We start from the raw sequence: 25,378 nt of genomic DNA on the forward strand, positions 1-25,378 counted from the left end.
TCACCAGTGTTAAATAGAAATGTGGAAACAAAGATTTGGGTGAAGTGAAAAAGGGGTTTTTATTGATTTGTCAGGCAAAGGAGGCCATAGCAGGCTAATGTCCTCAAGATTATGACCTGCCCTGGAGTGGGTAGTGAGGAGTTTTATAGTGTTCATGGCCCAGGATGTGATCAGCTTATGAATAATTCTCATATTAGTTGGCATCAATGTGACGTTTTAAGCATTGTCAACCTTCTGTTTTCAACTAGTCTAGGGTCTATGTTCTTGTGATCAGCAGTTCTCCTCTGCTGGAGTCCACTTCCAATAAAACCAGCTTGGGAATGTGGGTGAGGTCTTTATCTGTATCTTTCAAGAAACTGGGAGTTTGGTGATTCTGCCATGTGGCTAATTTATAGTCTAAATTTTTATGTTTCCTGGCCCAACAACTATTCTTTGTTTCTACATCTTCACATTTCCCCTTCTCTGCTGGTTCAGATGGTAAACAATCTGCCTGCAATGCAGGAGATCTTGTTTGGGAAGATTTTTCTGGAGAAGGGAATGGCTACCCTCTCCAGTATTTTTGCTTGGAGAATTCATGGACAAAGGAGCCTGGACAGCCCTTCAGTAGGGTCACAAAGAGTCTGACGTGACTGAGCAAGTAACACTAACTCTTGAGTCAGTGTTTAAAAGACAGAGACATAGAGACTTGTGTAAGGTTTTGTGTCCTTCAATTCAGTTCAGTTCAGTTCAGCCGCTCAGTCATGTCCAACTCTTTGCGACCCCATGAATCACAGCACGCCAGGCCTCCCTGTCCATCACCAACCCCCAGAGTTCACTCAGACTCACGTCCATCAAGTCAGTGAGGCCATTCAGCCATCTCATCCTCGGCCGTCGCCTTCTCCTCCTGCCTCCACTCCCTCCCAGCATCAGAGTCTTTTCCAATGAGTCAACTCTTCGCATGAGGTGGCCAAAGTACAAAACCGGTGGGCACTTAACTCACGTTTCTCATAAGAATAGAAATGAAGAAGTAAGTGTTATACTTGTTCCTAAATCTGACTACACCGTATTGAGGGAGGATGGCATTTCTTATGCACCCAATTTCTCAGCAGCTAACACAATATCTGACAGGTGGTGGGCACAGCATCAAGCACACAGGAATGGTTATGTGTGTGGAAGCAGTAAGTAGCAGTAAGGGGAACTTATGTCTCTTGACAGATCCCAGCCTGATTGTCCCAGCAACACCATTTCCCATTGGCTATTGTGAATTTAAGCTTAATCCCTTTCTTTCTAGAAACTGGGACAACATAATGTGTTAATATTAAGTTACCCATAATAGAAATGGCAGAACTACTCATAATCTGTACTGTAGCAAGGGCTGCCCTGTGATTAGCTACAGTTTTGCTAAAAATTTTTTGTTGTTGTTTTCTCTCTGCTTGGTTTCTTCTCTATTTTCTTCCCCACCTTTTTTTTTTTATCTATAATTCTCAGGCTTCTTTCATCTGTAAAGTAAATAAAAATCAAAGAACTTTAGAGAAAACAACTTCCTAATTCTATACTAAAAGATTGATACTTATAATCATGCAGTTTAAAAAAAAAAACAAAACTAAGTCTTCACAAAATTTGGAAAGTCATTTAACTTTTAAGACAATTTGAAGTTCTCAGCACTTTAAAATTTCTTCAGAGCCTGAAGTAGGTCTGTTTTCTAGTAGTCTGAGGAATTTGAATTTCAGGAGATTAATTTCCATTTTTATAAATACCTGAGAATAGAATCTGGTACCACTCACTCATCCAATTCCCTAACTGAATTCCACCCCATTCTGAGTGACATTGCCCAGGCTACATACTATTACTTCTATTCATATATTACTCTATAGCAGGAGAGCTTAGAAGAGGTTATTATTGAAAATACCTTCTTTGGGTTTCATTTATCCATTCTTTCTCTATAAAAATCAAAAGATTAACCTGTGTCTGGACTAAACCAGATATACTGGTAATACATACAGTTGACTGAAATCAAAATGATCTCTAAACTGTTGTATTCTGGCTAATGAACCAAGCTTGCATTCTTGTCTCTTTCTTGAATGTGAGTGCTTGTCCAGGAGATGGTTCAAAAATACTCTAGAGAAGCATGCAGTCATTCTATATGCCTTGTATTTATTAGCTCTAGTTGTGAATATAGTTTTGTGGAACTAAACTTCCTGAAAGATGAGAGAGGGCAGTTACACTTCTGCCTCACCCAGTAAAGTAATTCTAAGCTTCTGAAAGGGACTGATTAACACTTTTTGACTATAAGTTTACAGGTTATTAAAACTCCATAATAGATATTTGGTTAATCCATCTCCCAAATATTTAGAGAAAATATAAATCACTTGAAATTTAATTAATAAAACATGATTTCTGATGTTTATTAAAATATGTTGATTCCAGTTATTTCACAATTATATGCCTTTTTGCTTTCAAGTAAGAATAAAATGGGTTTCCCTTGTAGCTCAGCTGGTAACGAATCTGCCTGCAATGTGGGAGACCTGGGTTCGATCCCTGGGTTGAGAAGATCGCCTGGAGAAAGGAAAGACTACCCACTCCAGTTATCTGGCCTGGAGAATTCCCATGGACTGTACAGTCCATGAGGTTACAAAGAGTCAGACACAACTGAGTGATTTTCACTTACAAATAAAACATTTCATATCTCATGTTCTGTTACTTTTTTCAAAAATAGGTCCACTGAATATTCAGCAAATGACATATTTTTCACACCATTAATAATTCATTGTGCATTTCAGTGAACTGGCAATGTATATTAAATAGGCATTCTTTTTTTAGACTGGAAGTTAATAGAAAATTTTCTTTAAAAACCTTAAATTTCAACAAGTCATTAACAAATCATGAATCATAGTTCTAAAGTTGGAAAGAATTTGTAGTTCTAAGATGTGTATTTTGTGATGACCTGAAAAATATAACTTTCTTACATGAGGAATTTCAATTAGAACTCAAAACAAGTGTCCAGATAGGTAAAAAATTAAAAGAGACTATTACATATGAAAATGTGTGTGCAATTCTCAGAAGATTCAATTATGTCTATTTAATGTCATAAAAATTGAAATTATAATTCATTATATTTTTAATCAAAAGTGCTCTACAAACGTAAAGCAAATGTTTATTATTTTACTCATAATTTGTATCTAAAAAACTAAGTTATTATATCATTCAGTTCAGTTTGGTTCAGTCGCTCAGTCGTGTCTGACTCTTTGTGACCCCATGAATCACAACACGCCAGGTATCCCTGTCCATCACCATCTCCCGGGGTTCACTCAGACTCATGTTCATGGAGTCGGTAATGCCATCCAGCCATCTCATCCTCGGCTGTCTCCTTCTCCTCCTGTCCCCAATGCCTCCCAGCATCACAGTCTTTTCCAATGAGTCAACTCTTTGCATGAGGTGGCCAAAGTACTGGAGCTTCAGCTTTAGCATCATTCCTTCTAAAGAAATCCCAGGGTAGATCTCCTTCAGAATGGACTGGTTGGATCTCCTTGCAGTCCAAGGGATTCTCAAGAGTCTTCTCCAACACCACAGTTCAAAAGCATCAGTTCTTTGGTGCTCAGCCTTCTTCACAGTCCAACTCTCACATCCATACATGACCACAGGAAAAACCATAGCCTTGACTAGATGGACTTTAGTTGGCAAAGTAATGTCTCTGCTTTTCAATATACTATCTAGGTTGGTCATAACTTTTCTTCCAAGGAGTAAGCATCTTTTAATTTCATGGCTGCACTCACCATCTGCAGTAATTTTGGAGCCCCCAAAAATAAAGTCTGACACTGTTTCCACTGTTTCCCCATCTATTTCCCATGAAGTGATGGGACCAGATGCCATGATCTTAGTTTTCTGAATGTTAAGCTTCAAGCCAACTTTTTCGCTCTCCTCTTTCACTTTCATCAAGAGGCTTTTTAGCTCTTCTTCACTTTCTGCCATAGGGGTCGTATCATCTGCATATCTGAGGTTATTGATATTTCTCCCGGCAATCTTGATTCCAGCTTTTGTTTCTTCCAGTCCAGCATTTCTCATGATGTACTCATATATTTGAATTGTATAGCTTACTACTTTTAATTTCTTATGATATGGGAATTTAATAACTTTTGTTATCAATTTTTTAATTAGCCAGAAATTAAAAAGTAATTTAAAAATAAATTTTTTTTTTCAGAAGAATGGTTGTGTTACAATGGCTGGGTTGCACATCAAATCTCAGAGAGAATGGATAGTTACATAATTGATTGTGTTTTATTTGGAGGGCGATTCTGGAGACAGAAAAGTTTAAATGTCAGTTTCCTGTTGTAGTATATGTAATTATTGCAACTTTCTGTGCAAATGCTACTAGAATTTGTCTACATGGAATAAAAACAATAAATTTGACAGTTATTTATCATTTACCACATTTTAAAAAATCTCTAAATGAAAACTGAGCATAACGAGAATTGACATGATAGAAGGCAAAACTAATGAAGAGGCAGAGAGTCAGGCAATGAGGGAAGGAATATTTCCACCGTATCTCCTATGAAAAATCTTAGATAATTCTTCCAAAACTGATTTTTTTGGTAGCAGATGGGGGGGGTGAAAGTGATTACTACAAGGGGCCAGTGTAGTTCAGAGCAGGGGACTTTGATAAAGCTTAGTGCAAGATACTGAGAAGACCAGAAAGTAAAGCTACAACAAATACAGAAATTAGCAGAATTCTTTCTTAGAAGATTGAGTTGTCATGAATAAAAAAAAGAATAAAGATTACTGGCAACATATTTTTACTTAGATAAAAGGGCACAGCTAACATTTAGGCTACTTAGAGCTCTAAGTAGAAATTCTTAATATTTTCACTGACTAAAATAGTACCTTTGATACAATTGAAAACAGGTTTCAATTGATGAAAAAAGATGTATTTACAGTCTGAACCTCATAACCTCTGCAAATCATACCTCTCTCATCTCTTGTCCTCTCTCAAACTGGAGGGCAGCTAGAGTTTAATCCCAACTGGGTCAAATAGGGCCATGTCAATTGGCACAGAGGATGCTTCGAGTAATACAAGAAATAAATTTATGATTTATGTATCTACCGCAGAACTTGTTCTATAAAAGTCAGAAGGGAAGATAGTAACTTAGGCAACACTATCGCTATTTAAGATGTTTTAAAAATCTTGCCTGCACTTGAAGTCATCCCTCAATACCACCATTTGAACTTACTGCCTAGAATTTCAAACTACTTCCCCTGTTTGTTTGGATTACATTTCTCTAGAAATCTACCTATAAAGTACTCCTATTTCTTGAGAGGAAAATGAAGCAGTTTAGCGGAGATTGGGTTAGGGTTAGTCTTAGAATTAATGGATATAGTTGGAAGGTGTGTGTGAGTGTGTGTGTATTTCAATGAAGGATTACATGGCAAACAATAAGATGAACAGAGTGTATCGCAGTGCATCACAGTGAGAGGTAGACCTTGAAAGCAACTAGCACTTACATAAAAATCTGAAAATGACAGTCTCCAAAGTTTTGTCTTCCTCTGGACTTGACCTTCTAATGAAAGCAGACAAATAAACAATAAGAGTCCCTAAATTTCCTCGATACTCCTCACTTCCCTATCACATACCCCAGGGGTGAAACAGATTCCAGTGAATGTCTCAGCTTGGATAGAGAGTTCAGGAATCTTATGAAAGTGGACCTCAGGGAAGGTCCACTTTGTGCGGGCTGGAAAGGACAAAGGTGGCAACTGGAGATACTCTTTTAGGTCACTGAAAAGTTGAATGAGTGCTTGCAAAAATATGGCAGTGACAGTCTAAAGGCTTATCCAGAATCAGATCTGACATAATCTCTGCACAGCCAATGGCTGTGTCTCCACTCAAGGAGCAGGCACCATTCTGGTAGTCTGGAGAGAGGTCTACAGCACTCTTTTTCTTTATAAATTATATCAAGAAAATGATACGAAAGAATTGGTTTCGATATATGTTTCCTTAAAGCTTCTCCAAGGGAAAAATAAACATTCTGTGAAAGTTAAAGTATATCATTCTCCTCATATCTTATCAAATCTGTTAAAGCAAAATTATATATATATATATATATATATATATATTTGGCTGGCCATATATCAAGAGAACTCTATACTTGTGACTTGATTCATGCACAGGCCAGGTATATGAAGATACAGTTTTAGCACTAAAATTGTCTGATTACATCAAAAGCCAAACACATCAGAAACTGAAAATATCAGTTGTTTCATGCCTTTTTAGGAAAAGTGTACTATCAGGATGAAGAGCAGCAGTTAAAATTGTTTCCAAAAATGATTCCTAGATAATGATCTTGCAAAATCACTGTTCAGTGAGGTTCAATTTTTCTATTGCTCCCTTCCTTCTTATATGCTAATTCCTTCCACAAACAGAAATAAACTAACAGAAAGTATTATAAATCTTCAGGAGCTGGAACTTTTTCTATCTAGCTCTGCTTTTAGTGAATATTTGAAACACTTAGAAATGCTGTAATCATGACCTTTGGTTTCTCAGCTTCTCTGAACTTCTTCCTTCCTTGTCTGCTCTGTGAAAACACAAACTCTAGATCGTCAGGACTTCTTGAACTCTTAGATTCCCAGGGCCTAGTGTACTATCTTTACCAAATAAAAAAAGGCAGATATAAATTGTTTTTTTTTTTAAAGAGTATTTTAAAAAGGAAAAAAGAGTTCAACTATAAATTGTTTATTAAACAAATATGTACTTTCAATACTACATATCCCAGGTGACTCAGTGGTAAAGAATCCACCTGCCAATGCAGGCGGTGCAGGTTCAATCCCTGGGGTGGGAAGATCCCCTGGAGGAGGAAATAGCAGCCCACTCCCACATTCTCACTTGGGAAGTCCCACAGACAGAGGAGCCTGAAAAGTTGTAGTCCCTGGGATAACGAGTCAGACATGACTGAGGGCACACACATGCAATTCATTGTTGGCATATGCTCCAGGATTCTTACTAGGGTTCAAAGTTTCTTCTATTCAAACATGCGATAACTTTCTTCACCTTATTTCTAAAGGAGTAAACACACTACTGGTTCACTGGATTTGGTTTTATTTTAAACAGTACTTCCCATATTCTTTGGCATATTGGTAAACCCACACATGGAGAATAAAATGCCTAAGACAGAAAATTACTGAGTGCTTGCAGCCTAGTGCTCTGTGTGTGTGTGTGTGTGTGTGTGTTCAGTTAGCTATCTGCATTATTTCTTGAGTGAGATAATGTTGTCTGATCCCCTACTTGGTCTCTGCCCCTTATTAACAGGCTCTATCTGAGTCTTATAAGGAAAGAGCCCAAGATAGATGAACCAAATAGACCAACCCCTGTTTGACAGAATATTCACTTAAGTTACTATTCTTTATTGGTATATAATATAATATTTATCCCTTATAATATTTTTGTCATATGGGAAACAAGTGAAAGTGAAAGTTGCTCAGTGATGTCCAACTCTTTACAACACCATAGACTATACAGTCCATGGAATTCTCCAGGCCAGAATACGAGTGGGTAGCTTTTCCCTTCTTCAGGGGATCTTCCCGGCCCAGGGATCAAACTCAGGTCTCCAGTACTGCAAATTCTTTACCAGCTGAGCCACAAGGGAACTCCAGGTTGGATTTAAAAGCAATGTATATTTGAAATTTATGTATTCCATTATTTTTAAAAAGGAAAAGTTTTGTACAGGTATGATTAGCAGACTCCAAGCTCTAGATTTTAATAAAGCCTCTGACTAGATTAACTCTACAGCATTTTTTACTGAAGAAATCAATGGAGCACTAATAACATGTAATTTAGAAACACTCCACATCACAGATCTGCCTCTCAAGTTTTATTATGCAAAGTAAAATACCTCTTGCTTCTTCCCTCAGAGGTCCTTATGGTAACTCATCAAAGTGATCCGTAAAACACAGAGCAGTCCAGCTGTGGTGTATACATAGCACAGTTCCACATACTTTTCCTCTCTGCCCCATATGATTTGAGATTTTGCTGGAAATGGTAAAACAAACTTATTTTACCCTAAACAAGTAAATAATAGACTGTCTAGATTTGTTGGGTTTCTTTGTTTGACAGTTAAAACAGACTCAGATAACAATTAAGATACATGAAGAAATACATCACAAGATATGATACAATGCAATACTTCACAAGATGAGGACAGAACTCACCCTGAGAACTTAAGAAATTTCTTATGTAAATCTAATGTGCACATTGCCAGGACATATTTCATATGTAAATGCAATAGATTAGAAAACAATATTTTGAATGAAGCAAATAAAGCATTAACTAGTTCTTATAAAATGTGTATAGAAAATAATATTGAGGTTTTTAATTCTGTTTTTAAAGGGATTTGTTATTTTCTTGTTGAAGCAAAATGATATATTTTACCATAGCATCTAATTTTATGAATTCATGCATTTTTACTTGAAGAAATATCTTTTTTAAATGTTAAAACTTTAAATACAAGTATCATATTAAAAAAAAAAAACTGCCTTTTGAATGAAAGACCCCAACTGTGACTCAAAAAGCAATGCTATTAAATAAATAATTTATCTTTAAGAGCACATGCATAAATTAATGATAGCAGTCAGTAGAGCATTTTAGAACATTTCTGGGAATGTTGCTAAAATGTTTATTTCATATATATATATATATATATCATATTTTTCTCTCTTTTTTTGCCATATAAGAAAAATTATTTTAAATGTAAAATTAGTGGCAGTGGTAGGTATTCTGTAGAAGGACAACACTGGGTGCACTGATATTATCTTTACAATAATTTGAGGCTGTAAAAACTATTTACAAGAGTTTTTAACTATGTAAAAACTATCCCCTGTGAATTCACTTTAACATTTTGTACCCATTTAATTTTGTTTTAAATCTGTAACTGTAGCCTGTCTCTGGTTACCTGTGTAGGAAGAAGAAATTGACTAACGAGTCAATCAAAGAATATATAGACAAATAGATTCCTCTTTTCTTTCAAATTAAATATGCTCACTTGTTATCTTGTTATGTTACAGTGTTATGTTATGTTATAGTGTTCTATTTCTTGAAAAAAAAAATCATTCAGCAAGATGTCAGTTTTTAAAGTTCTTTGAGATGTGATTCAAGCAAGAACTGAAGGACATGAAAAGGATGTCAGAAAGCCCTAAAATTTAACTATAACAAAAGAACCTACCAAATTAGTTGATGGAATAATCTTCTATTAAATCAAATCTGTCATCAGCCGTAAGTAGACATATTCACATAACCAGGTGATAACATCAAACGGCAAGGGTTTTATTCTTCAGTGTTTACACCAGCATGGTATAGGGTATACAAGGCTCACAAGATGAAAAAAAACAGCTTCAAGGGAAATAAAAATAATAGTTGCCTTAAGTGACTCTTAAAACTGTTTAGTACGCCTAATATTTCTTCTGTATTTAGTTGAACTTTTTTCTGTACTATAGAAACATTATCTTTTTTGCCGTTTTTATTTTGAGAGGGGAATAGGTAATGAAATATGTAGATTTTTATTCTATATAGACATCTGATTTTCAAGAAAACCAATATAAAATTTTAATAATTTATTTTTTTGCCATGATGTAGCAGCTTATTTTATATTTATGTAATTTTTGAAATGTAAATATAATCTTTAGTGTCTTTGTAACAAAAGGGAATCAGAGTTTGCGTATGCTATGAAAGTAGCTGCTGATTTATGCAGCTAAGCCAAGAAAATGCTAAAAAATCTAGACTTTTTTCCTTAATAACATAAATCAAAATTATTCATCAATTTGAGTAAAAGGAAACATTGCTTTTGTTTAATTAAAGTATATGCTATTTAAATCCCACTTTAAAACTTTGTTGAATTTATATCAAATAAAAAAATGTTTTTGAAATCTGAATAATTTTTAATTAAAGAAAATGGACAAGACTCATTTAATTGATATGTGAAAATAATTTGAACATAAATGATTAATTTATATAAAAATGATTTTGAGAAATGTTTCAATAGATCATAGATACATGTATCCTTGTTGTTGTTGTTCAGTTGCTAAGTGTCTTGTCTGACTCTGACCCCATGGACTGCAGCACATGTATCTTAATATTGACTAAATATGCCTTCCTGATTTTGTGTAAACTTAATTTGCTTCTCATTTATTAACATTAAAAAACCTCTGCTGCTGCTGCTGCTGCTAAGTCGCTTCAGTCGTGTCTGACTCTGTGCGACCCCACAGAAGGCAGCCCACCAAGCTCCCCCGTCCCTGGGATTCTCCGGGCAAGAAACCTCTACTTCCATCCAAATTTTCATTTACAATGAGAAGTAAAGAGATCTAATTCAAAATGATTTGTTTGGACACAAATGACTTTTTAATAAACAGAAGTAGAGTGGAATATAAACCATTTGGCAATGGTCATTTGAGATATACATTGTTTCCATAACTTAATATTTTATGTTTTTTGAATTAATAAATATGCTGCATGGATATCATCATTATCAGTGACCTCATGAAAGTAGTTACATTAACCTATTTAATATATTTTTTATTTCCTGATTCCAATCTATGCCTTACCAACATGAAATTAAGATATGCTGATAATGCTTTTGGTACTTCTTCTATCCCTTATCTAATTTCAAAGTGATCCATTTTTACCATCTTTTAAAATTTGAAAACACTTTTGGAACCACCATAGCATTTGGATTTATAGGAAAGAGATAAATTATATTTATTCTGATTAATAAAGCCATTATTAAAATTGCAAATTCATCAGAGAAACAGCTTTTGTTACTGTATTTATACAAGTGAAATACAAAATATCTTAATTTTTTTATATGTCTTTGAGGTAAATACCTTAAAGATGTTCAGACTTTTTATTATGATAAACTCCAGATGATTTCCTAAGGCATGCACTGAAATGAATTCAAATTTTAGCAAGAAGTAAAGGAACAACAATGTTAAAGAAAGGGACCAGACATTTGAGAAATTTTCTGGAAATGCAGGAAACCCACTACCATTTATTTATGTTGTTTAAGAGTTTCATCAGTAATGTCTAACTTGCCTATTGTCCTATGTACAAGAATCATTTAAAGTGGTTCCTTATAATTTTTTTTTAATTTTGATGTAGAATTTACAGTAAAATTTTCTGGATTTGGCTGAGTTGCTGTATCACGTACACCTCCTCAGGTTGTATGGCTTAGGTGTAGTTTTGTTCTTATTTCTGTAGTTATTGTCTAATATCTTAATAGTAATTAACAAACACTGAGCACTTAATATAAACCAGACAATGAAGTAAGAATTTTTATGCACTCCCTCATTTAAAATTAGCAGCTCCATAAACTTTTATCCCTATTCTACATATGGTGAATCACTTAACTAATAAGTGTTAGAACCAGCTATAAACTCTGTTCTGTCTAAATTCAGTGCCTTAGCACTCAATAGATTATAGAACTCAAGTCCTTTATTCACTTTCCGAGTAAAATCTAGCTAACGTGCTCTGCAAATTATCCTAATGTCACCTATAAAACATCCCTGTCTCTCACTTCTGTGTACCTCTGCTACAACAAAACTCAGCTGCGCAGACCCTGTACTTGTTTTTTGTTCTTTGCTCTTGTCTAACATTGCAATATCTTTTTATTAACATGTTCTTCTGTCTCTGGACCCAGCCCTAAGTTGATCCTTCTCACATTGCTAACAAAATTACTACTCCTTTACTATTTATCCATATTCATTTTCTCCATACTTCAATTCACCAGAGAACCACTAGACTCTTTTTCCTAACTTTAGAGCTTTGGTGATACAACTCTGCATTGGGAGGAAAATGCAACCTTAACATATTCTCTATTGCATATAGTTTAAGTCCAAAGCATGTTGAAGCCAGACTTCCCTGGTGGTCCAGTGGTTAAGATTTCATGTTTCCTCTGCAGAGGGCACTATCTTAGAATGTAAGACATTATAGTACTTTGGGTTTGCTCCCTGGTCAGGGAAGTTCTACATGCCACAGGGTATAGCCAATGATAATAATAACAACAATAACGCACAATGTTGAATCTATTGCCTTCAGCAGGCTTAACTCCTAAGACTGATCTGTACACATACTATGGTCCAGTTAAGGGAACCTGAGTAGTCCCTATCCAGACTAACAATTTTTCAATTTTAGATGGAGTGAAAGTGAGAGAAATTTAGTAGAAAACATAATTCGAGTGTTTCTCTTTTCCCAGGATCATGATACATGGTGGAATCCCTTCTCATGAGCTGTAGCTCCCAGTTAGCCCCACCATCATTGAGGGTAAATAACTCACATGCTCATAACCATTCTCTCTATCACATCCAGTACAATATTTAATTAATTACATAAGATATTCAATACTTTATTATAAAATAGGCTTTGTGTTAGATGATGTTGCCCAACTGTGGTCAAAGTTAAGTGTTCTGAGTCCTTTTAAGTTCAGCTGGCTCAGACAGTAAAGAATCTGCCTGCAAAGCAGAAGACTTGGGTTCGATCTCTTCGTTAAGAAGAGCCCCAGGAGAAGGGAATGGCTACCCACTCCAATATTCTTGCCTGGGGAATCTTGCCTGGATGACGGTGAACAGAGGAGCCTTGTGGGCCACAGCCCATGAGATCGTAAAGAGTAGGACATGATAAGCAACTGACATTTTCCTTCTCACAGATTAAGCTACACTTTTTGGTAGGTTAGGGCTAGTCAATTCATTTTGACTTCATTTACTTCCATAAACACATTGTAAGTTAAAAGAATCTGTATTTATAGTTTCCATGTAACTATTCGGGTTGTCTAAAATGCTCTTTCTGATCCTGATTTGGATCCTCTTAAGTTATACCAATCTCCTGGCCAAACTCAAACACTCTCTAATTCATGCAATTTTTTTTATTCCTTTGTCATTTATGATGGCATTCTCCTCAAAATTTACATCTTGTTTTTTTTTTCCCATGGTGGCATTTGTTTTTATTAGAATACCCCATTTGGTAAGAGCTTTCCTAAGCCAGCACAGAGACTGGGTAGCCTCCTAGGGTCCCACAGCTTTCATCTTATCTTCCACTCTCTTTTGAGACTGGAGGGCAGGGGTGGGGGTGGTGTCAGGCAGTCTCCAAAGTGCCTGCTTCTGGACCCCCAAGAGAGTTCACATTGCCAGCAACATATCCCTGGACACATCAGGGGTATACCATAGGGCCTAAGGATCAAGGTAGTTTTTGAAGGCATTCCTGTTTGTATGGCTTCATGATGGAACCAAGGAGGCTCTCACAGACTCCCACATGATCCTTCACTCTGGTTGAGAGCAGGCAGGATCCAGGAGAAGGTGGCCAAAGGTTAAGGGAGAAGAGATGGCATTGAGATACCCTTGGGAGTCTGGAAAGCACCTGGATTTCTGGGGAAGGGAGAGTCATGGAAGCCCCACTCAGTTATTTTTTGGTTTGAGGGATGTCATATTTTCTCTTGCTGGAGTACCATGACTGCAGGGGGATGCCCACTGAAGGCAGAGTCTTGACCCAAAAAGCTACGCAGTCCAGGAAATGGGGGGAAAAATCTACAATTCAACTATGCTGAGCCAGGATTCCTCCCCGTTCAGGTGCACTGGTAAAGTCCATCACTATGGGCCTATTCTCTTGGGCCAGGTAAGGAATAGTTGCTGAGGTGAAGCTGAAATAACAAGCCTTGAGAGGATGCAGGGCCACAATGTGAGAGACACTGTTAGCAGGAGTAACCCAGTCCCATTTAATGCTGATTATTCCCGAGACAATGCTGAAGTCTTCTGGAAGGAAGGAATCATCAGGCAAGTCCACATCTCATGTAGCACTTGATTCAACACTGTAGATATTGTACTGAAAGGTCAGGTCTCCCCTTCCACAGCACATCTGTTCAACAGTGATTTCGAGGCCAAAGCCTGGCTACTTTGTCTGCTTGTGTAATGGCAAATAGAACGAACACCACAAACTCCAGCAGCCTCAGCATACACACTCCATCCCCAATCCCCCAAGACTTTTGGGAGCTGCCAAAATCACAAGCAGTATGTACTTCTTGTTAAAGGCATTCAGCCTCACAGCAAGTTTATTTATTTATTTCATGTGATTGTATTAAACTTCAGCTATTCACTTGATGGACACTATGCTATGTTCCAATAGGAAACTAAGGCTAGATTTTGTTTCATTTATACATACGTATGGAACTAGAGTTAATAAAAGTTACATTGTCTTAAAAATGTTATTGGAATGTAGTTGATTTATGATGCTTTGTTAGTATCAGGTGTACAGAAAGTGATTCAGTTATACATATACATGTATCAATTAATTTTCATACTCTCTCTATATAAGGTATCACCAAACATTGAGTAGGTTTCCCTGTGCTATAGAGTAGATCCTTGTTAATTATCTATTTTTATATAGTAGTGTGTGTATGTTCATTCCAAGCTCCTCCTTTCCCCTTTGGTACCATATATATATATTTTTTCCAAATCTGTGATTCTGTTTCTGTTTTGTAAATATGCTTATGTATTATTTTTTTAATAGTTTTTAAAAAGCACTCATACTTTGAAACTGTAAGAACATAGATTCAAATTTAGTGAATCACACTTACTGCAGAGTGATTCTAAGCACATTAGTTTGCTAGAGGCTCTTCCTGCCCTCGTATTAGGTCTCAATTTTGCTAAGTTTTTTCACTTACTAACTGGTGAGGTGAAGCAGCTGACAGAGGCTAAGACCAATAGATGCCCGAATTCTCTCTGGCCACAATATTTAATTCAAACATGGGCATGTAACCCACTCAGAACCCATCCATTTTGCTGGGGCTTTTGAGAAAGAGACTTCTGGTTTTTGTGTACATTTGTCTAGAGGATCTAGAGCTAGAATAGCTATTATTACACCACACGAAGCTTAGACTTGAAACAAAGAGAGAAGATGCAAAACCAATAGATCAAGGGGAAAAAAATGAGTTATGATTACATTCAATTCAGTTCAGTTCAGTGCAGTCGCTCAGTCATGTCTGACTCTTTGCGACCCCATGAATTGCAGCACGCCAGGCCTCCCTGTCCATCACCAACTCCCAGAGTTCACTCAGACTCATGTCCATCAAGTCAGTGATGCCATCCAGCCATCTCATCCTCTGTCATCCCCTTCTCCTCCTGCCCCCAATCCCTCCCAGCATCACAGTCTTTTCCAATGAGTCAGCTCTTCGCATGAGGTAGCCAAAGTACTGGAGTTTCAGCTTTAACATCATTCCTTCCAAAGAACATCCAGGGTTGATCTCCTTCAGAATGGATTGGTTGGATCTCCTTGCAGTCCAAGGGACTCTCAAGAGTCTTCTCCAACACCACAGTTCAAAAGCATCAATTTTTCAGCACTCAACTTTGTTCACAGTCCAACTCTCACATTCATACATGACCACTGGAAAAACCATGGCCTTGACTAGTCAGACCTTGGTTGGCAAAGTAATATCTCTGCTTTTCAATATGCTGTCTAGGTTGGTCATAACTTTCGTCCCAAGGAGTAAGCGTCTTTTAATTTCATGGCTGCAATCACCATCTGCAGTGATTTTGGAGCCCAAAAAAATAAAGTCTGCCACTGTTTCTACTGTTTCCCTATCTATTTCCCATGAAGTGATGGGACCAGATGCCATGAGTTTCGTTTTCTGAATGTTGCACTTTAAGCCAACTTTTTCACTCTCCTCTTTCACTTTCATCAAGAGGCTCTTTTATTCTTCTTCACTTTCTTCCATAAGGGTGGTGTCATCTGCATATCTGAGGTTATTGATATTTCTCCCAGCAAGCTTGATTCCAGCTTGTGCTTCTTCCAGCCCAGCGTTTCTCATGATGTACTCTGCATAGAAGTTAAATAAGCAGGGTGACAATATATAGCCTTGATGTACTCCTTTTCCTATCTGGAACCAGTCTGTTGTTCCATGTCCAGTTCTAACTGTTGCTTCCTGACCTGCATATAGGTTTCTCAAGAGGCAGGTCAGTTGTTCTGGTATTCCCATCTCTTTCAGAATTTTCCACAGTTTATTGTGATCCACACAGTCAAAGGCTTTGGCATAGTCAATAAAGCATGAATAGATGTTTTTCTGGAACTCTCTTGGTTTTTCGATGATCCAGTGAATGTAGGCAATTCGATTTCTGGTTCTTCTGCCTTTTCTAAAACCAGCTTGAACATCAAGAAGTTCACTGTTCATGTATTGCTGAAACCTGGCTTGGAGAATTTTGAGCATTATTTTACTAGCATGAGATGAATGATTACATTACTGTAGAGCAAATTTCAGCTATATTTGAGCTTGTTCCAGAATTTCCTCTATGAAAGCGCTCCTTTTTTTTTTTTTAATTTAAGATATTTATATTGGATATCCTATTATTTAAAAATGAAAGTCTAATATTGGGTTTCCTTATGTCTAAAATACACAGATTTCCTGCTTCACACTATTTTGTTGATTGTAGGATTTTACGTAGTTCCTGGCACATAGTAAGTGATAAATAAATGCTGCTTCTTTTTCCCTTGGGATGATTTTTTTCTTTTTTTTTTGGTCATATTGTCTCCTAAAGTAGTTACATTAATGAACACTCAGTAAATGTTTGTTGTTAAAAAATGCTGCACTTAGTAATGTTTCTTTGGCATGGTTATTCCTCATAAAAGAAAAAATGTGCCCAGTTTGTAGCTTGCTGATAACTTCCCCTTGGCTTTAGGTGCTGTGGAAGAAGAGAGTAAACACTTATCAGTTACTTGTGTAACATTGTATGGAGACAGATCAGTTGAAGATTTTTTGATTACTTGAGACAGCTCAAGGGTAACAGCAAACCTATAAGACTGCCATCTAAGAATTTTTCTCAGAGTTCCTTAGTTTATGGCAGTTATAAATAGGGCAATTCACTTATTCAGTCTTGGGTTCCATCTCTACAGCTTGCACAAATCCTCATCTTCTCTAAGTGCTATGAAGAGAAAACTCACTAGGACCTTTCTTAAAGGGAAGCCTTTATATTATTTAGGATTTGACTAAAACACGTGATTGAAGAAACCTTCAACGCGGGACACACTGTCATTATTCTAAGGTCTAAAGAATCTTTTTTTGTTTTCTTCTCTCTCATGTAGATTTCATTATAAATCTAATAGATTGTTTGTTTGAGAATTATGTCTTTCATGCCATTCTGAAAATCCTCTAGAGACATTTACTCAATACATTTTTTGGTTCAAAGTGTGCATATTGGAGTTGATATTTCATTAGAAATATCATTAATTAGAAATATTTCATTGATATTTCATTAGATTCATCAGTTTTAATTTAGCATCAATGTAGTATACAGCAATGTTGAATAACTGATAAGATTTATAAGTAAATTAGAACACTACCTACTCCATGACTAATATTTTTCAAAAAAGAGTAATTCTTTTTTTTTAATGAAATTTATCAAATTGTAACACAAAGAAGAACAAAGTCATCTGCAGTTGACTTTTAGTATATTTAGTAATTGACTTATAAAACTCAGGAAGACTTGTTTATTTGTTTATTTTAATATTGGTGCTGTAGAGAGAGTAAATCATGTTCTTTAGCAAACAGGAAATAGAGGCTCAAAACCAAGAATAGTTTGTTGTTTTTTGTTTTTGTGTTTCTTTTTTTTCTTGTCAGTCATGAGCAATGATGCTTTACACAACTGCTGTGAGCTTTGTTGAGAGTCTTATCTTTGGTCAAAAAAATTTAGAGGAAAACTATTCTGTAACAAAGATCGTATGGAAGAATTCTTGATAAATACTTGTCAAATGGATTACTGGGGAATTTTTGAAATGTTACTATCAAAGTAGTCAAGATAAATCTACATGCTTATTATGTAATGACTACCAAGCAGGCAAAGGCTTGAATATTCTCAAAATGTAATCCTCAGTTGACTAGGAATATCAGTATGTCCCCCAAACAAGTTAAAAAAAAAGAGCTCCCACAATTATTTCTGTTAGGATCAATATGCACCACTGTAAATGTCAATCCTATAGTGTAAGACATCTCAGGCCCTTTAAAATAAAACACTACTAGTGGTTGAAATCACAGCCATGATAGAGACCTTCATTTCCTCAAGGCTGAAAGGAAAATGCGGTAAAGGCAACAATCTACAAAATAAGAAGACATCAAGATGTGACACCTGGCAGGTCCTGAAGGAGGTCAGTATTTTGAACAGAATGAACAAATCACCAGCATAGAAGGACGTTCATTAGAAAACTCAGAACAGCTTGAGAAAAACAAGACAGAACCCATTCTGTTTGTAAATGAGATTGTCAGAGACTTTCTGTGGGTGGAAGGAGAAAGAAAACAAATACATTATCAAGAAGCCAGATATGCAATCACGCTTGCTGTGTTCTCTGCAGAACAACGGAAGGAACAAAGATCTGTATGTTGGTGAATTCCTTGCAAAGTCAGTAATGACATGCTCATTTGCAGGGTGTTCTCTGGAACATTTAGCTGTTCTTTTTGCTACTTAAAAAGGAAAAAATAAAATAAAAAGTAGCCTTGTCAATGTGAGATGACATGCTGAGTCACCTTATTCTTTGCCAAGACAAATAATATGAGCAGATACTGTACTGTTCGGCATTATCTGTATCTGTCAGGACCTGGAGCTTCTGAAAATGGCAATAATCCATCTTTAATCACTTGTAGAACATATGTCAGAATCAACTCATTCTGGCCATTTCTTTGAGAACTTTCCTGACACAAGTCTTAGGTGCACAAAAGGATAGCTCTACAACTCAGTGCATGTCTAAATTAATTTTTGATTAATACAAACTTGAAAGTGTCAATTGGTTTCAATTACCCTGTGGGTACATATGTTTTACATAGCTCGGCTATGTGTGCATTAAATAATCAAGGCTTCTGTTAAGCAGATGTACATAGGCTGTCACATGTTCTAACGGATTGGTGCCTCTGTGCTATTAGTTGTCATATAGTTTTTAAATCACTTGACAAATAATTGAACTTTATTAAACATTTAATTTTGCAAGGCAATGTTTCATCCTTCATATGCTTTCTCAATGTTATGCTGCTATTAAATTTTGGAACTAGGTTGTGTATGGACACAGTTTTGTTTGAATGCTGAGTCTGAGTGTTTTTGAACACTTGGTTCTGCTGGCTGATGACACTCCATGCCCCCTACCCACCCACTCCCCCAACACACATATATACACACTAGCCTCTATTTACAATTTGCCTTTACTTACTCCTAATCTCTTCTTGTTCCATTTTGTGGAGAGATGCTGAACTATTATTTGTATTTTAGATACATTTCTGATACTTGTTTTATGGGACATTTTTGTAGACATGTTCTTTGTTAATCCATAAAAATATAGCATATTATAATATAGGGAGAAAGAAAACAAATACATTTCAAGATATCCAGATATGTAATCATTCTTGCTGTGTTCTCTGCAAAATAAAAAAGAGGGGATTTTGAATCAATTAATTGAATTATGCTTAATCAACTAAATTATGTTGATTATAATGTGTATTTAACACTTAAATCACTTCCAGTAGAAAACAAGCCTGCTCATTCCCTATTTTCATCATCATTTGAGAGATTCCTTCATAGTTGCCAGTCTGTTAAATACTCTGTGATCAATATTTGTCCTCACTATGAAATGTTACTGAGATAAGCCTTAGAAAGGATACATTTCAAGTATGAGAGAAAGGAATTACTTAACAAAATCTGTTTTGTAGTAACAAAACAGATTTTTGTTTCTAATCTATTTATCAGAGTAGACTGTTTATCTCTTTCAAAGCATTGCTTTCTATATGATAATTAACTGTTCTGTAAAAAATTCAAGCATCTGGAGTATAGTAATTAATTCATAATGTAGATCCATCAATTTAATTTTACTTTTGAAACTTAGTCCAGTAATGATATATTTTAATTCAATTCACTTATCTTTTGTTCATTTACATTTATGAATTGCAGAACTGAAAAATAACCTCTGGTGTTAGTTAGACATTTATGAATTTTTTTCATAGGACTTTGTAAAAGTATCATTCTATAGCTATATACAATGCTAACTGGGCAGCCTATTTTCTTTATCATCAACAAGAAATAAAAGGGCAATTAGAAGACTCCATATGAAAGATTTTAGATAAAGTATTTTGTTGAATTGTATATTCATTTTCACCACCAATGCAATCAGTGCAATGAGCTGCTCACTTATTTCAAAGTTGCGGTTTTTATTTTCTCTCTGGTACATTATGAACATAAGAGATTAAAAAATAAATAAATAAATAGAGACTTTGGCCCATTTAAAGGCAAATATGAAAAATCTCAGAGACTTCTAGGCAGGAAATTACCTCAGATACCTTGACATTATCCCACTTTTATAAACAGCGATTTGAGTTAAATTCCCTTACATCCACAGACCTCTACCAACATTTTTCTGCACCTTCCTTGCCTCTAATGAAACTTCATTCTCATTGAGGCATCGTTTGCACATGTACCTGGCATTCTCATTCTGAGCAGCCTTGATGTGCTAGGGTCTTGGAGGAAGCTATTTGCCTTCACTATCATTGGTCTTAATTCAACATGAGAAAAACAAAAGCCCCCCATTTAGCAATGTATAATCCTCCATCTCAATTCCACCCCTTTAAGCTTGTCTTATTTGTTGTTATCTCACAGCATCTAAGCTCAGCCTCAGCAATAACTCCTCTGGAGGCCAAATCTTGCAGAGTGATTTCTGCTTCCATGTGGACAGCTCACCCTCCATGTCACTCCCCAGTTTCACAAGATCAACACAAGCTCTAAATTCTGGTTTCAAAAATATATATTCTTATTTGTCTAATTGTCTCAATTACTATATTGCATTTAGAACCAAGTCAATGCTTCCAAGGTAGTAATAATCCTCATTAACTTTAAAAGAAATTATCATTGGCTTATGTCCTTTTGTGATCTAGTTCTTTTCAATTTTTTTCTTTTCACCCTTGCTAGCCGCTACTTCCTAATATTCATCTTGTGCTTTAGACACTCTGCTCACTAGGCTTCTACTATGCTAGACTTTCTTATGTGTCACTGTCTCTACACCTAATCTCCTCTGTTAAATTTATTCCAGCCCCTCAAAATTATACTTTCATAGAATTCCATGAAAGTTTTATGATAGCAGAATGATTTTTCAAAAATCCTTTGTTCACATATTTGTCTTCACCATCAGAGTCAGGTGCTGAGAAACAGAATCATTGTCTGTTATTGTATTCCTACTCCAACACTGAGCTCATTGCCTGGCACATGGTGTCAATTCAGAATGCTCTAAGGGAAGGATTGAATTTAATTAATAGAAGTTATTTGAAACTATTTCAGGAACTTTCTGCTACAAGACTGAAATTACTCAGGAAAAGCTTTTACTTTATTTCTGTCTCAAGTAAGAGTTAATCCTTCTAATTATTTAAGAAAGAGTAAAATGTCCCAATTCTTTGACAGGCTCAATCTGATCATCTGTAGGCAAAGATAGGATGAGATGGAGAGAGTTGATAGAGAAAACTTTAACACATATGTTTTAATGAGGACTGACCCTCAAGTCTTCCAAACCTAGTAAAATAGCTTAATATATAAACATAGTCTGATGCATTATGGTAAGTGCTATAATAGATGTAACATCAAGACATTTCTAAGAGAAAGATAGGATGCAGCCATTTTGGAGAAGTCAGGGAAGAAGTAGCAGTAGCAGTAATGTGTACAGTGGATTTTGAAGAAATACCAGAGTGTAAAGCTTGTGACGTGAAAATGCTGGTGGATAGTTTGCCTAGAAAATTGAACATGAGCTCACCCCTTCTCTAGGAACCATTAAAAAATGCTTGGTTTCTGACACCAGACAAGCAGACAATAGCCAAAATCACCTAAAGACTTGGAAGAATGTGGGAAAGAATACAGATCCCTTGAGAATGAAAAGCAGAAATGGAAGAAAGGAATTTTCTAGATCTTTATCATATGTAAAGGGGTATCATGAACACTTTCATGTTCTTATGGGGACCTGAGGGGCTGGTAGTACTGCCGTTTCAACTAGGAGCATTCTGCTGTGTGTCCTCTGTATCAAGTTTTGACCCCATACAGATGTGTTCTTAAGCCTTTGCCTTCCTTTGACAAGTAAACATCTTTTCGTTTGCATTTGTTGTAGAATTTCTCTTAATCATGATTACCTTGAGACCATAACAAAAAGTTGAATCTTACTAAATTGTCAGCCAAACGAGGGGAAATTCATGAGGGAGGTTGTTATAGACAGATGAAAGAGCATGTGCAGAAGCGCATGTAGCTGACACAACATGGAAGACCTATTTTACATTTAGAAAAAACACACTTTAAAAAGCTTTCCTGACTCTTTTGAGAAAGTCCAGTTTTTTCCTGTATGAAAAGTGAAAGTGAAGTCGTTCAGTCATGTCTGACTTTTTGCGACCCCATGGAGAATGTCGCCTACCAGGCTCCTCCGTCCATGGGATTTTCCAGGCAAGAATACTGGAGTGGGTTGCCATTTCCTTCTCCAGGAAATCTTCCCAGCCCAGGGATTTAACCTGGGTCTCCCACACTGTAGGCAGACACTTTATCATCTAGCCACCAGGGAAGTCATTAGGCTCACACATGCACCATGGGTAGACATGCACCATGATCAGAAATACACCATGGGCAAATAGACACCATGAACAGATATGCAATGGACAAACAGACACAAAGGATGGGCATAGGCACAATGGATGGACATAGACACCACAGACACAATGGATAGACAGAGATATCACGATCAGATATATATCATGGGCAAATAGCTCTCCCAGGCCTGCCTAGCTGTCTCCCCATTTGTTCTCACAAGTGTTTCTCCTAATATAAATTTCTTGCACAATGTTTCATATGGATTGCAGCCCACCAGGCTCCTCTGTCCACGAGATATTCCAGGCAATTGGGTCACCATTTCCTTCTCCAGGGGATCTTCCACCCCAGGGATCAAACCTGAGTCTCCTGCACTGCAGGCAGATTCTTTACCGACTGAGCTACAAGGGAAGCCTTTATTCTGCATGGTAGAAGTATAAAGTATTGTATTCACTGACCAATTTGCATAGCATTTCTGAGAGTTGCCAGGGAATGGGCTAGTTTTAATTCTTTACTATGAAGACTGAACTTCTTAAATAACAATAATTCATTGCTTTTGTTGAAAATTTGTCATATAATCAGAGGTTATCTTTATGTACAGTTTATATGCATGTGTCTAATTCTGGGTCTTTTGAAAAGTAGATATGAAGCATTGTGCAAGAAATTTATATTAGGAGAAGTACTTATGAGAACAATGGGGAGATAGCCAGGCAGGCCTGGGAGAGCTATTTGCCCATGATATACATCTGATCGTGATATCTCTGTCTATATCCATTGTGTCTGTTTGTCCATGGTGTATTTCTGATTATGCTGCATGTCTACCCATGGTGCATGTGTGAGCCTAACTGAAGAAGAATGGTCTGCAAGAAAATTAGTTTGGGCGAAGCATCTTAGACTACCTTAGAGCCTAAGGAAGATTTAACAATGCCACTGGAAGTCCTGGAGCCAAAACCCCCACTTAGAGATGGCTCACATCAGTAGAAATGAGCCTGATTTACTACTGTAAGGACTATACTCAGGGTTGGCTCACAGAAGCCTGTGAACAACATGATCATTTCACAAAGGCAGCTGTGGAGTTCAAGGCACAGCCGCTGAGACTTCAGTCAGTTAAACTCCCCACAGCAGAAGAACTGATTATTCTCATGTCTGATGTAATTTGTGCAAAATATTAAAGTCAGCTTCTACTATTAAATATTTAGCATTTAACTTAGCAGTTTTCTTATTTCTAGCTAAACTATACATGTACATTTATAAAGTCTACCTACTAGTAAAGCTTGGTTTCCTTAACATGATTTTTGGTAAAGAATGTAAGTCCTTTCAAAAACCACATTTTGCCGAATTCTCTGAGACAGTTGGCAACCATTTTAACTGAGACCTGGGTTTGATTCCTGGGTTGGGAAGATTCCCTGGAGAAGGAAATGGCAATCCACTCCAGTATTCTTGCCTGGAGAATCTGATGGACAGAGGAGCCGGCAGGCTACAGTCTGTGGGGTTGCAAGAGTTGGACACTACTTAGCAACTAAAGTACTACCAGAGACCATTAGGTAACTGACTAAATAATATAAAAGTTTATTTTCCAGTCACTCATAGCCAGAGATCAAAGAAAGTATGATTGCTTAATTCTATTCTATTCAACGGAGAAGGCAATGGCACCCCACTCCAGTACTCTTGCCTGGAAAATTCCATGGATGGAGGAGCCTGGTAGGCTGCAGTCCATGGGGTCGCTGAGAGTTGGACACAACTCAGTGACTTCACTTTCACTTTTCACTTTCATGCATTGGAGAAGGAAATGGCAACCCACTCCAGTGTGTCCTCAAACTTGAAGAGCAAAGGTGAATGTCATAGAAATGAACTTGGACTAATTTCTGTGCTAAAAATATCCACCTTAATACTGACTACAAGGTTCTGCCTTTCCTTCAAGACCCACATCGAACTGTGCCTGTTAGTTCTAAGGAATTTTTCCAAATTTTTACTGGTCTATCCCCTAACTGTATTTCTGTGCATGTCCTAAATTCTCAAAACTGATTATGATTACAGCAGTTAAAGCTACATTACCTTTTTTTTTCATATCAGAGGATTTTGTTTATCCTTACACTCTCCCTAGATATTAAGCTTCTTGAAGTAAGCTAGTAGAACTTGTAAAACCATTCACTTTATGCAATACCTAACAGATAATGGTTATTAAATAAATGTTATATGAACAGAATTACTATAAATAGTTAACTCATCTTAGTAAGTTGAATCTCTGCATATAGTGAAGAACATGAAGATATACAAATGTTTCTAAGTTATACAAAAAGTAATATTAAGCAAATATAGATTGATATACTAGCTAGAAAATAGGGTATTTTTTTTTCCTTTAAGTACTTTTTCTGGCACCTTTTGATGGTTTATAATCTTAAACACTCCAAAATAGTTAATAGTTTTTTTCCGTCTATGTGCCAATACATCAGTTCAGTTCAGTTCAGTTCAGTCGCTCAGTCGTGTCCAACTCTTTGCGACCCCATGAATTGCAGCACGCCAGGCCTCCCTGTCCATCATGAACTCCCGGAGCTCATTCAGATTCATGACCATCGAGTCAGTGATGCCATCCAGCCATCTCATCCTTTGTCATCCCCTTCTCCTCCTGCCCCCAAAACCTCCTAGCATCAGGGTCTTTTCCAATGAGTCAGCTCTTAGTATGAAGTGGCCAAAGTATTGGAGTTTCAGCTTATAGAGGGTAAAAAATGCCAGGGACAGGGAAGGACAAGGAAGCCTAGTGTGCTGCAGTCCAGGGGGTCACAAAGAGTTGTACATGACTGAGCAACTA

The 25,378-nt window shown here is 36.6% G+C and overlaps 1 protein-coding gene and 1 pseudogene across 2 annotated transcripts in view; one reads left to right on the forward strand and one right to left on the reverse strand.

Annotated features, from left to right (window-relative positions):
• FSTL5 (follistatin like 5) overlaps nucleotides 1-25,378 on the forward strand; it is a 902,259-nt gene that overhangs the window by 834,301 nt on the left and 42,580 nt on the right. The window lies entirely within an intron of this gene.
• LOC120871617 lies at nucleotides 13,359-13,952 on the reverse strand (annotated as a pseudogene).

This window comes from Oryx dammah, unplaced genomic scaffold (assembly GCF_014754425.2).
Source record: "Oryx dammah isolate SB20612 unplaced genomic scaffold, SCBI_Odam_1.1 HiC_scaffold_12, whole genome shotgun sequence".
Taxonomy (NCBI): Eukaryota; Metazoa; Chordata; class Mammalia; order Artiodactyla; family Bovidae; genus Oryx; species Oryx dammah.